This window comes from Hyla sarda, unplaced genomic scaffold (assembly GCF_029499605.1).
Source record: "Hyla sarda isolate aHylSar1 unplaced genomic scaffold, aHylSar1.hap1 scaffold_1703, whole genome shotgun sequence".
In the NCBI taxonomy this organism is placed as follows: domain Eukaryota; kingdom Metazoa; phylum Chordata; class Amphibia; order Anura; family Hylidae; genus Hyla; species Hyla sarda.
The window spans coordinates 42,926-57,141 of record NW_026608343.1 but is presented as its reverse complement, the minus strand read 5'-3'; the positions used below and the strand labels follow the sequence as shown (position 1 = coordinate 57,141).

The 14,216-nt window shown below is 45.4% G+C and overlaps 3 non-coding genes and 4 pseudogenes across 3 annotated transcripts; all 7 read right to left on the bottom strand.

The window, feature by feature from the left end:
- Positions 1-391: 391 nt before the first annotated feature.
- On the bottom strand, positions 392-551 carry LOC130312140 (U2 spliceosomal RNA; annotated as a pseudogene).
- Positions 552-2,638: 2,087 nt separating this feature from the next.
- Positions 2,639-2,829, bottom strand: LOC130312121 (U2 spliceosomal RNA). The gene has a single exon (XR_008860315.1). It is a non-coding gene; the product is annotated as a U2 spliceosomal RNA (small nuclear RNA).
- Positions 2,830-4,902: 2,073 nt separating this feature from the next.
- Positions 4,903-5,093, bottom strand: LOC130312119 (U2 spliceosomal RNA). The gene has a single exon (XR_008860313.1). It is a non-coding gene; the product is annotated as a U2 spliceosomal RNA (small nuclear RNA).
- A 2,070-nt stretch (positions 5,094-7,163) lies between these two features.
- Positions 7,164-7,344, bottom strand: LOC130312134 (U2 spliceosomal RNA; annotated as a pseudogene).
- Positions 7,345-8,036: 692 nt separating this feature from the next.
- LOC130312137 (U2 spliceosomal RNA) lies at positions 8,037-8,196 on the bottom strand (annotated as a pseudogene).
- Positions 8,197-10,270: 2,074 nt separating this feature from the next.
- LOC130312118 (U2 spliceosomal RNA) lies at positions 10,271-10,461 on the bottom strand. The gene has a single exon (XR_008860312.1). It is a non-coding gene; the product is annotated as a U2 spliceosomal RNA (small nuclear RNA).
- Positions 10,462-12,546: 2,085 nt separating this feature from the next.
- Positions 12,547-12,722, bottom strand: LOC130312131 (U2 spliceosomal RNA; annotated as a pseudogene).
- Positions 12,723-14,216: the final 1,494 nt, after the last annotated feature.

The following is a 14,216-nucleotide window of genomic DNA, read 5'->3' as shown; positions in this document are numbered from 1 at the left end:
GTTTGCAGGGAGGTGCGGAACCTAATGGCCACACACACCTCCCCTAGACCGCCAGGAGGGACACCCAGAAGGGCTACCGCATCCTGACAAATCCTGTGAACACACAACACGCAAAAAGTGACACAGTGAGACAAAAAATAAATAAATAAGTGAATGTGTGCAGATATACTGCCCGGACATCCGGCCGGATCTATAAAAATTTCTCTGATCCTAGCCAGAAGGCCGGGAATCAAGAGGTGAGTGCCACAAGGTGAAGAGATTATGGTGCCCGTGCTTCAACTCAGTGAGCCTATTCTCCCAGTGAGTTTCGGCACCTCGGGGTCACCACTCCCCGAGGCACAAAAGTACCTCGGCTCTAGACCCTCTCAGCCTCATGGCGAGACCCGGAGGGAACAGGTCACATCGGGGCAGCCGTCGAGCTGATTCCTCAGAACCAGCCCCGGAAAGCCCTGGTACACCTGCATCCTCCATGCAGCACCCATCCCCACCAGCATGAAAACTGATAAGAACAGATACTACACTTGATCTTAGCCAAAAGGCCGAGAAGCGATAACCGTGAAAGGGGCGGGCCCAACAAGGTCCCCTTCATGGGCACTATCACTGCTTGCTGTCAGGGAGGCTGCCAGACAATTTTCCATGCACACTCTGGGCTGGGGGGCAGTCAACCACCAGTACACACAGCAGAACCTAAACCCATACCATTATTGCTAAGCAGCAAGACAGGGGCCCATTGCACTCCCACGGGGCCTTTTTAAATGCAATCCATAACCCGGATTTGCCAGGAACCCTTCTTACTCCTCCTACTTGCATGTGACACTGGGCTTAGGATCTGCATAGGAAACACACACACAAGCACACACCTACCTTTGTTGCCTGCAGATGCCTCCTTGGCTGTCCCCAAACGGTATCAAACCAACACCCACGGGAAGCTGTAAGCATAGAGGACATGCCTGCACCCCATTGGACTTACCTGTGTGGGTTAAATCCGGGTTATTTGACAACCTATGGCGGTGATGGTTCTGCTCAGGCAGAGCAGTGCTGATGCTCCTCATAAAGCTGTCGCTGCTGTGAAGGTTCTAGGTGACATCACAAATCCCTATGGTTACATACACAACAAAGCTGGGTTGTTGTTGTTTACACTCTGCAAGGCCTGTGGAAGTCAGTGACATCATAGCACTGTAGTTCTGAGGGTTCTAGATGGATGCAACAATCTCCTGTTGCTTCTATGAAGGCCATAATAGACGACATCACCAAACAGCTCCATAGTCACATACACAGCAAAGGAGAGATGTTGTTTACACCTAGTGATGTCAGTGGTATTGAGTGACATCACAGCACAGTGCTAAGGCTCCTGGGCCTGGACACAGCAGCGGCTGCAATATCTCAACGAAGAATACGTTTATATATATGTGTGTGTGTGCGCGTATATATATATATATATATATATATATATATATATATATATATATATATTTCTCCGCCGAAATCACTTTTAAACCCATTTCCACCTTTTTTTCCCTTCTCTTCCTCTTACTTTTTTTTCACGTTTTTTTACGTTTTTCTCCTTTTCGCCTCTTTTCTGGGCGTATTATTCTTCTTTTTCTTCTTTTTTTTCGTCTAATGCATACCCCATCAGTGCAGCAATGCTTATTCAATACCGCCGGCAGATGGAGACACTGGGGGATAATTTTCTAAGGATTTATACAGATTTTTCCTGTCTGAATTTGTCGCACAGAAAGTTGCAGGCCAAATATGTGTGACATTTCTGCGACTTTAGCTTCTAGAGCATTTTTACAACATTATACATAGGTGCTGAATACATAAAAAGCGACTGTTCAGCGACAGACAAGTCGCATCGGCTGAAAGTAGGCCAGAATGTCAGTCCATGTTGGAGCAGGTTTAGATACAGTCTAAAGTATAGATCTCAAAGTCTGTGCACAGAATTTAGCAAGGGCCTCGCACCTTCTGATGCATCAGGTAGGTGCACAATAGCATAGCCTAACCCTCTGTACTTTGGTCTATATTGATGCGGGACATAGACAGCCAGCTGATGACCAATCCATTAGTGCAATGGATGGCTGGAAGCATTTGTCTTTGCCTTTGCAATACCACAGAAGCAATGCATGGTCAATGTACAGCAATGACACACCTGTGTGAACAGCCAGGAGACCCCCCCCCCCCATGTTATGTTACATAGTTACATAGTTAGTACGGTCGAAAAAAGACATATGTCCATCAAGTTCAACCAGGGAATTAAGGGGTAGGGGTGTGGCGCGATATTGGGGAAGGGATGAGATTTTATATTTCTTCATAAGCATTAATCTTATTTTGTCAATTAGGAACATTCAGCACCCACCCGCTATCAAGGCAGCTGCCTATCATGTCATGCCCTACCTGCACAGGTGTGCTGGCTACTCAAATGATCCAATTAAGGAGGCCATTTAGTCAGCAGCAGCAGAAGTCCTGTGCCTGGACGCTCCAACAGCGGCCAGACACAAGCAGAAGCAGCAGAAGCAGCAGCAGCAGCACCACCTTTTGTTTTTTGGCTGCAGCAGCAAGGCCCACAGGGCTGGCTAGCTGGCTAGCCAGCAAGCAGGTAGCAATGAAAGTAGGAATCTTTCTTTTTAACCCTGTAAGGGGGTGGTGCACTGTACCCGAAGATACTGCCATATCGGGTCAATGCATAGGGCGACGGAAGCAAGCTTCGAAATCGGCCCCCGTTCTCAAAAATCCATTTAATATATGGTCCCCAGATAGGGGACGTATCAGATATTAAACTGATAAGAACAGATACTACACTTGATCTTAGCCAAAAGGCCGAGAAGCGATAACCGTGAAAGGGGCGGGCCCAACAAGGTCCCCTTCATGGGCACTATCACTGCTTGCTGTCAGGGAGGCTGCCAGACAATTTTCCATGCACACTCTGGGCTGGGGGGCAGTCAACCACCAGTACACACAGCAGAACCTAAACCCATACCATTATTGCTAAGCAGCAAGACAGGGGCCCATTGCACTCCCACGGGGCCTTTTTAAATGCAATCCATAACCCGGATTTGCCAGGAACCCTTCTTACTCCTCCTACTTGCATGTGACACTGGGCTTAGGATCTGCATAGGAAACACACACACAAGCACACACCTACCTTTGTTGCCTGCAGATGCCTCCTTGGCTGTCCCCAAACGGTATCAAACCAACACCCACGGGAAGCTGTAAGCATAGAGGACATGCCTGCACCCCATTGGACTTACCTGTGTGGGTTAAATCCGGGTTATTTGACAACCTATGGCGGTGATGGTTCTGCTCAGGCAGAGCAGTGCTGATGCTCCTCATAAAGCTGTCGCTGCTGTGAAGGTTCTAGGTGACATCACAAATCCCTATGGTTACATACACAACAAAGCTGGGTTGTTGTTGTTTACACTCTGCAAGGCCTGTGGAAGTCAGTGACATCATAGCACTGTAGTTCTGAGGGTTCTAGATGGATGCAACAATCTCCTGTTGCTTCTATGAAGGCCATAATAGACGACATCACCAAACAGCTCCATAGTCACATACACAGCAAAGGAGAGATGTTGTTTACACCTAGTGATGTCAGTGGTATTGAGTGACATCACAGCACAGTGCTAAGGCTCCTGGGCCTGGACACAGCAGCGGCTGCAATATCTCAACGGAGAATACGTTTATATATATGTGTGTGTGTGCGCGTATATATATATATATATATATATATATATATATATATATATATTTCTCCGCCGAAATCACTTTTAAACCCATTTCCACCTTTTTTTCCCTTCTCTTCCTCTTACTTTTTTTTCACGTTTTTTTACGTTTTTCTCCTTTTCGCCTCTTTTCTGGGCGTATTATTCTTCTTTTTCTTCTTTTTTTTCGTCTAATGCATACCCCATCAGTGCAGCAATGCTTATTCAATACCGCCAGCAGATGGAGACACTGGGGGATAATTTTCTAAGGATTTATACTGATTTTTCCTGTCTGAATTTGTCGCACAGAAAGTTGCAGGCCAAATATGTGTGACATTTCTGCGACTTTAGCTTCTAGAGCATTTTTACAACATTATACATAGGTGCTGAATACATAAAAAGCGACTGTTCAGCGACAGACAAGTCGCATCGGCTGAAAGTAGGCCAGAATGTCAGTCCATGTTGGAGCAGGTTTAGATACAGTCTAAAGTATAGATCTCAAAGTCTGTGCACAGAATTTAGCAAGGGCCTCGCACCTTCTGATGCATCAGGTAGGTGCACAATAGCATAGCCTAACCCTCTGTACTTTGGTCTATATTGATGCGGGACATAGACAGCCAGCTGATGACCAATCCATTAGTGCAATGGATGGCTGGAAGCATTTGTCTTTGCCTTTGCAATACCACAGAAGCAATGCATGGTCAATGTACAGCAATGACACACCTGTGTGAACAGCCAGGAGACCCCCCCCCCCCCATGTTATGTTACATAGTTACATAGTTAGTACGGTCGAAAAAAGACATATGTCCATCAAGTTCAACCAGGGAATTAAGGGGTAGGGGTGTGGCGCGATATTGGGGAAGGGATGAGATTTTATATTTCTTCATAAGCATTAATCTTATTTTGTCAATTAGGAACATTCAGCACCCACCCGCTATCAAGGCAGCTGCCTATCATGTCATGCCCTACCTGCACAGGTGTGCTGGCTACTCAAATGATCCAATTAAGGAGGCCATTTAGTCAGCAGCAGCAGAAGTCCTGTGCCTGGACGCTCCAACAGCGGCCAGACACAAGCAGAAGCAGCAGCAGCAGCACCACCTTTTGTTTTTTGGCTGCAGCAGCAAGGCCCACAGGGCTGGCTAGCTGGCTAGCCAGCAAGCAGGTAGCAATGAAAGTAGGAATCTTTCTTTTTAACCCTGTAAGGGGGTGGTGCACTGTACCCGAAGATACTGCCATATCGGGTCAATGCATAGGGCGACGGAAGCAAGCTTCGAAATCGGCCCCCGTTCTCAAAAATCCATTTAATATATGGTCCCCAGATAGGGGACGTATCAGATATTAAACTGATAAGAACAGATACTACACTTGATCTTAGCCAAAAGGCCGAGAAGCGATAACCGTGAAAGGGGCGGGCCCAACAAGGTCCCCTTCATGGGCACTATCACTGCTTGCTGTCAGGGAGGCTGCCAGACAATTTTCCATGCACACTCTGGGCTGGGGGGCAGTCAACCACCAGTACACACAGCAGAACCTAAACCCATACCATTATTGCTAAGCAGCAAGACAGGGGCCCATTGCACTCCCACGGGGCCTTTTTAAATGCAATCCATAACCCGGATTTGCCAGGAACCCTTCTTACTCCTCCTACTTGCATGTGACACTGGGCTTAGGATCTGCATAGGAAACACACACACAAGCACACACCTACCTTTGTTGCCTGCAGATGCCTCCTTGGCTGTCCCCAAACGGTATCAAACCAACACCCACGGGAAGCTGTAAGCATAGAGGACATGCCTGCACCCCATTGGACTTACCTGTGTGGGTTAAATCCGGGTTATTTGACAACCTATGGCGGTGATGGTTCTGCTCAGGCAGAGCAGTGCTGATGCTCCTCATAAAGCTGTCGCTGCTGTGAAGGTTCTAGGTGACATCACAAATCCCTATGGTTACATACACAACAAAGCTGGGTTGTTGTTGTTTACACTCTGCAAGGCCTGTGGAAGTCAGTGACATCATAGCACTGTAGTTCTGAGGGTTCTAGATGGATGCAACAATCTCCTGTTGCTTCTATGAAGGCCATAATAGACGACATCACCAAACAGCTCCATAGTCACATACACAGCAAAGGAGAGATGTTGTTTACACCTAGTGATGTCAGTGGTATTGAGTGACATCACAGCACAGTGCTAAGGCTCCTGGGCCTGGACACAGCAGCGGCTGCAATATCTCAACGGAGAATACGTTTATATATATGTGTGTGTGTGCGCGTATATATATATATATATATATATATATATATATATATATTTCTCCGCCGAAATCACTTTTAAACCCATTTCCACCTTTTTTTCCCTTCTCTTCCTCTTACTTTTTTTTCACGTTTTTTTACGTTTTTCTCCTTTTCGCCTCTTTTCTGGGCGTATTATTCTTCTTTTTCTTCTTTTTTTTCGTCTAATGCATACCCCATCAGTGCAGCAATGCTTATTCAATACCGCCAGCAGATGGAGACACTGGGGGATAATTTTCTAAGGATTTATACTGATTTTTCCTGTCTGAATTTGTCGCACAGAAAGTTGCAGGCCAAATATGTGTGACATTTCTGCGACTTTAGCTTCTAGAGCATTTTTACAACATTATACATAGGTGCTGAATACATAAAAAGCGACTGTTCAGCGACAGACAAGTCGCATCGGCTGAAAGTAGGCCAGAATGTCAGTCCATGTTGGAGCAGGTTTAGATACAGTCTAAAGTATAGATCTCAAAGTCTGTGCACAGAATTTAGCAAGGGCCTCGCACCTTCTGATGCATCAGGTAGGTGCACAATAGCATAGCCTAACCCTCTGTACTTTGGTCTATATTGATGCGGGACATAGACAGCCAGCTGATGACCAATCCATTAGTGCAATGGATGGCTGGAAGCATTTGTCTTTGCCTTTGCAATACCACAGAAGCAATGCATGGTCAATGTACAGCAATGACACACCTGTGTGAACAGCCAGGAGACCCCCCCCCCCATGTTATGTTACATAGTTACATAGTTAGTACGGTCGAAAAAAGACATATGTCCATCAAGTTCAACCAGGGAATTAAGGGGTAGGGGTGTGGCGCGATATTGGGGAAGGGATGAGATTTTATATTTCTTCATAAGCATTAATCTTATTTTGTCAATTAGGAACATTCAGCACCCACCCGCTATCAAGGCAGCTGCCTATCATGTCATGCCCTACCTGCACAGGTGTGCTGGCTACTCAAATGATCCAATTAAGGAGGCCATTTAGTCAGCAGCAGCAGAAGTCCTGTGCCTGGACACTCCAACAGCGGCCAGACACAAGCAGAAGCAGCAGAAGCAGCAGCACCACCTTTTGTTTTTTGGCTGCAGCAGCAAGGCCCACAGGGCTGGCTAGCTGGCTAGCCAGCAAGCAGGTAGCAATGAAAGTAGGAATCTTTCTTTTTAACCCTGTAAGGGGGTGGTGCACTGTACCCGAAGATACTGCCATATCGGGTCAATGCATAGGGCGACGGAAGCAAGCTTCGAAATCGGCCCCCGTTCTCAAAAATCCATTTAATATATGGTCCCCAGATAGGGGACGTATCAGATATTAAACTGATAAGAACAGATTTTTTTTTTTTTTTATCTAAAGCCGAGGAACGTGCTTTCGATTCACCCAAAGTGCAAGAAAAAGTGCAAACGTGTTACACTAAAAAAACGTGCACAAAGGATGCGGTCTATCGCAAGCCCTTCTCCGATAGGAGAGAGGCCCCCCAACAAACCTTACCCTTCGCCTCCGGACCAAAAGGTACCTGCGAGGTTCCAGGTTCGATGTCCCTTTTCGCCGAAGCTACTAGGAGACCACAAATGCTCCCGGCATCCCCCTTGGCGTTAGCCAAGGTATCTGCCCGCAGAGCCGATTACGGTAGGTACCCTGCGAAGCAGGAGTACCCGGGGTGTTTGCAGGGAGGTGCGGAACCTAATGGCCACACACACCTCCCCTAGACCGCCAGGAGGGACACCCAGAAGGGCTACCGCATCCTGACAAATCCTGTGAACACACAACACGCAAAAAGTGACACAGTGAGACAAAAAATAAATAAATAAGTGAATGTGTGCAGATATACTGCCCGGACATCCGGCCGGATCTATAAAAATTTCTCTGATCCTAGCCAGAAGGCCGGGAATCAAGAGGTGAGTGCCACAAGGTGAAGAGATTATGGTGCCCGTGCTTCAACTCAGTGAGCCTATTCTCCCAGTGAGTTTCGGCACCTCGGGGTCACCACTCCCCGAGGCACAAAAGTACCTCGGCTCTAGACCCTCTCAGCCTCATGGCGAGACCCGGAGGGAACAGGTCACATCAGGGCAGCCGTCGAGCTGATTCCTCAGAACCAGCCCCGGAAAGCCCTGGTACACCTGCATCCTCCATGCAGCACCCATCCCCACCAGCATGAAAACTGATAAGAACAGATACTACACTTGATCTTAGCCAAAAGGCCGAGAAGCGATAACCGTGAAAGGGGCGGGCCCAACAAGGTCCCCTTCATGGGCACTATCACTGCTTGCTGTCAGGGAGGCTGCCAGACAATTTTCCATGCACACTCTGGGCTGGGGGGCAGTCAACCACCAGTACACACAGCAGAACCTAAACCCATACCATTATTGCTAAGCAGCAAGACAGGGGCCCATTGCACTCCCACGGGGCCTTTTTAAATGCAATCCATAACCCGGATTTGCCAGGAACCCTTCTTACTCCTCCTACTTGCATGTGACACTGGGCTTAGGATCTGCATAGGAAACACACACACAAGCACACACCTACCTTTGTTGCCTGCAGATGCCTCCTTGGCTGTCCCCAAACGGTATCAAACCAACACCCACGGGAAGCTGTAAGCATAGAGGACATGCCTGCACCCCATTGGACTTACCTGTGTGGGTTAAATCCGGGTTATTTGATAACCTATGGCGGTGATGGTTCTGCTCAGGCAGAGCAGTGCTGATGCTCCTCATAAAGCTGTCGCTGCTGTGAAGGTTCTAGGTGACATCACAAATCCCTATGGTTACATACACAACAAAGCTGGGTTGTTGTTGTTTACACTCTGCAAGGCCTGTGGAAGTCAGTGACATCATAGCACTGTAGTTCTGAGGGTTCTAGATGGATGCAACAATCTCCTGTTGCTCCTATGAAGGCCGTAATAGACGACATCACCAAACAGCTCCATAGTCACATACACAGCAAAGGAGAGATGTTGTTTACACCTAGTGATGTCAGTGGTATTGAGTGACATCACAGCACAGTGCTAAGGCTCCTGGGCCTGGACACAGCAGCGGCTGCAATATCTCAACGGAGAATACGTTTATATATATGTGTGTGTGTGCGCGTATATATATATATATATATATATATATATATATATATATATATATTTCTCCGCCGAAATCACTTTTAAACCCATTTCCACCTTTTTTTCCCTTCTCTTCCTCTTACTTTTTTTTCACGTTTTTTTACGTTTTTCTCCTTTTCGCCTCTTTTCTGGGCGTATTATTCTTCTTTTTCTTCTTTTTTTTCGTCTAATGCATACCCCATCAGTGCAGCAATGCTTATTCAATACCGCCAGCAGATGGAGACACTGGGGGATAATTTTCTAAGGATTTATACTGATTTTTCCTGTCTGAATTTGTCGCACAGAAAGTTGCAGGCCAAATATGTGTGACATTTCTGCGACTTTAGCTTCTAGAGCATTTTTACAACATTATACATAGGTGCTGAATACATAAAAAGCGACTGTTCAGCGACAGACAAGTCGCATCGGCTGAAAGTAGGCCAGAATGTCAGTCCATGTTGGAGCAGGTTTAGATACAGTCTAAAGTATAGATCTCAAAGTCTGTGCACAGAATTTAGCAAGGGCCTCGCACCTTCTGATGCATCAGGTAGGTGCACAATAGCATAGCCTAACCCTCTGTACTTTGGTCTATATTGATGCGGGACATAGACAGCCAGCTGATGACCAATCCATTAGTGCAATGGATGGCTGGAAGCATTTGTCTTTGCCTTTGCAATACCACAGAAGCAATGCATGGTCAATGTACAGCAATGACACACCTGTGTGAACAGCCAGGAGACCCCCCCCCCCCATGTTATGTTACATAGTTACATAGTTAGTACGGTCGAAAAAAGACATATGTCCATCAAGTTCAACCAGGGAATTAAGGGGTAGGGGTGTGGCGCGATATTGGGGAAGGGATGAGATTTTATATTTCTTCATAAGCATTAATCTTATTTTGTCAATTAGGAACATTCAGCACCCACCCGCTATCAAGGCAGCTGCCTATCATGTCATGCCCTACCTGCACAGGTGTGCTGGCTACTCAAATGATCCAATTAAGGAGGCCATTTAGTCAGCAGCAGCAGAAGTCCTGTGCCTGGACGCTCCAACAGCGGCCAGACACAAGCAGAAGCAGCAGCAGCAGCACCACCTTTTGTTTTTTGGCTGCAGCAGCAAGGCCCACAGGGCTGGCTAGCTGGCTAGCCAGCAAGCAGGTAGCAATGAAAGTAGGAATCTTTCTTTTTAACCCTGTAAGGGGGTGGTGCACTGTACCCGAAGATACTGCCATATCGGGTCAATGCATAGGGCGACGGAAGCAAGCTTCGAAATCGGCCCCCGTTCTCAAAAATCCATTTAATATATGGTCCCCAGATAGGGGACGTATCAGATATTAAACTGATAAGAACAGATACTACACTTGATCTTAGCCAAAAGGCCGAGAAGCGATAACCGTGAAAGGGGCGGGCCCAACAAGGTCCCCTTCATGGGCACTATCACTGCTTGCTGTCAGGGAGGCTGCCAGACAATTTTCCATGCACACTCTGGGCTGGGGGGCAGTCAACCACCAGTACACACAGCAGAACCTAAACCCATACCATTATTGCTAAGCAGCAAGACAGGGGCCCATTGCACTCCCACGGGGCCTTTTTAAATGCAATCCATAACCCGGATTTGCCAGGAACCCTTCTTACTCCTCCTACTTGCATGTGACACTGGGCTTAGGATCTGCATAGGAAACACACACACAAGCACACACCTACCTTTGTTGCCTGCAGATGCCTCCTTGGCTGTCCCCAAACGGTATCAAACCAACACCCACGGGAAGCTGTAAGCATAGAGGACATGCCTGCACCCCATTGGACTTACCTGTGTGGGTTAAATCCGGGTTATTTGACAACCTATGGCGGTGATGGTTCTGCTCAGGCAGAGCAGTGCTGATGCTCCTCATAAAGCTGTCGCTGCTGTGAAGGTTCTAGGTGACATCACAAATTCCTATGGTTACATACACAACAAAGCTGGGTTGTTGTTGTTTACACTCTGCAAGGCCTGTGGAAGTCAGTGACATCATAGCACTGTAGTTCTGAGGGTTCTAGATGGATGCAACAATCTCCTGTTGCTTCTATGAAGGCCATAATAGACGACATCACCAAACAGCTCCATAGTCACATACACAGCAAAGGAGAGATGTTGTTTACACCTAGTGATGTCAGTGGTATTGAGTGACATCACAGCACAGTGCTAAGGCTCCTGGGCCTGGACACAGCAGCGGCTGCAATATCTCAACGGAGAATACGTTTATATATATGTGTGTGTGTGCGCGTATATATATATATATATATATATATATATATATATATATATATATATTTCTCCGCCGAAATCACTTTTAAACCCATTTCCACCTTTTTTTCCCTTCTCTTCCTCTTACTTTTTTTTCACGTTTTTTTACGTTTTTCTCCTTTTCGCCTCTTTTCTGGGCGTATTATTCTTCTTTTTCTTCTTTTTTTTCGTCTAATGCATACCCCATCAGTGCAGCAATGCTTATTCAATACCGCCAGCAGATGGAGACACTGGGGGATAATTTTCTAAGGATTTATACTGATTTTTCCTGTCTGAATTTGTCGCACAGAAAGTTGCAGGCCAAATATGTGTGACATTTCTGCGACTTTAGCTTCTAGAGCATTTTTACAACATTATACATAGGTGCTGAATACATAAAAAGCGACTGTTCAGCGACAGACAAGTCGCATCGGCTGAAAGTAGGCCAGAATGTCAGTCCATGTTGGAGCAGGTTTAGATACAGTCTAAAGTATAGATCTCAAAGTCTGTGCACAGAATTTAGCAAGGGCCTCGCACCTTCTGATGCATCAGGTAGGTGCACAATAGCATAGCCTAACCCTCTGTACTTTGGTCTATATTGATGCGGGACATAGACAGCCAGCTGATGACCAATCCATTAGTGCAATGGATGGCTGGAAGCATTTGTCTTTGCCTTTGCAATACCACAGAAGCAATGCATGGTCAATGTACAGCAATGACACACCTGTGTGAACAGCCAGGAGACCCCCCCCCCCCCCGTTATGTTACATAGTTACATAGTTAGTACGGTCGAAAAAAGACATATGTCCATCAAGTTCAACCAGGGAATTAAGGGGTAGGGGTGTGGCGCGATATTGGGGAAGGGATGAGATTTTATATTTCTTCATAAGCATTAATCTTATTTTGTCAATTAGGAACATTCAGCACCCACCCGCTATCAAGGCAGCTGCCTATCATGTCATGCCCTACCTGCACAGGTGTGCTGGCTACTCAAATGATCCAATTAAGGAGGCCATTTAGTCAGCAGCAGCAGAAGTCCTGTGCCTGGACGCTCCAACAGCGGCCAGACACAAGCAGAAGCAGCAGAAGCAGCAGCAGCAGCACCACCTTTTGTTTTTTGGCTGCAGCAGCAAGGCCCACAGGGCTGGCTAGCTGGCTAGCCAGCAAGCAGGTAGCAATGAAAGTAGGAATCTTTCTTTTTAACCCTGTAAGGGGGTGGTGCACTGTACCCGAAGATACTGCCATATCGGGTCAATGCATAGGGCGACGGAAGCAAGCTTCGAAATCGGCCCCCGTTCTCAAAAATCCATTTAATATATGGTCCCCAGATAGGGGACGTATCAGATATTAAACTGATAAGAACAGATTTTTTACTTTTAGATATAATATTCTTAGACTAAAAGACCTTACGCAGTCCAGATTATACTTAGTCTGCTAAAAGCATATTCCACAGATGTAGATTCCAAAGACTTTTAGCCACTTTGTGACCTAATCTTTTTTTATCCAATAAATAGAAAACATACATCTCACTAAGAGCTAGGCGAACACAATCTTTAGAGGTAATAGTGTCTCTTTTAAAAAGAAGAATATTCCTCGTCTTCCATAGTGCAATTTTAATACAATTTATACTAATCCACAAAACCCGAGACTTTTCCACAGATAAAACATTATAAAATCCATATAAAATAACTTCATGATTTAAAAAATTAAGATCAGAAATGAATTTTAGTAAGGGTCCTATCAAATGCCATATCTCTTGGGCGTAAAAACAGTTCCAAAAAAGGTGTAAAACTGTTTCCTCACTAGGACACCCCATTCTCGGGCACTTTGCACTACGACACAATCCTCTTCTGTGTTGGAATTCTCTGGTAGGCAAACATTGATGTGCTATCTGCCAGGCCAGATCTTTTAAGTCATTAGATAAGAATCCCATATTCACCATCCTCCAAACTCTTAGAGATTTCTCAGTGGAATAATTAGATATTAAGCAAATCTGTTCTATCTTCCTGATTTCAGGAACTAATTTTCGTGCATTACTACAAATTTCTTGACTAAAATTAGCAATGCCATAAATACGAATAATCTTTTCTAAAACCACATAGTGCGCTGGGGGAATAAATAAGATTGGGGACGTTAAAGGTAAGGTTATCCACTTTCTTTTTCTAAAAATGTGACCTGCAGCATATTTTAAAAAATAAGACCAATAACAGTTTCTTTGCAAGCCATTAAAACACATAGAAAAAAAGTGAATATATAAAAACCTTTTTAAATCAGGCACATCCTTACCCCCCAATTTCTTTGTCTTCATCATTACATCTCTCCTGAGTTTATCCATTTTAGACCCCCATAAAAAATGAAAGCAAATCTTGTTTAAAAACTTTAAGGTGCGTTCACTCGGTGGGAAAACCAAGCTTAAATATAGCATGATAGGTAGCAACAAAGCTTTCATTATCAGTACTTTTCCTTCTATTGTTAATTTCCTCATTTTCCAAAAACTTATTTTCTTTTGCACTTTCTCTTTGACGATGGACCAGCTTTCCTCTCCATTATTTTCATTGTCAAAGATGACACCCAAGATTTTGATTTTATCATATTGCACATTCACCTCCGTATTGCCCCAATTCCCTATTGCAAAGCAATCACATTTATTTTTATTTAATTTGAAGCCAGAGCCCTCACAAAAAAATTCTGTCTGTCTGATAGCACGTTTCAGGGATGGTTCATCTGGACATAGAATATTAACATCATCCATGTATGCTATCGTCTTTACGCTCTGTCCTCCACTTCCAGGGATTGGCACTCCTCTAATGAGCTTATCTTTTCTCAAAACATTCAACAGAGGTTCTATTGCACATATGAAAAGAATGGGTGATAGGGGGCACC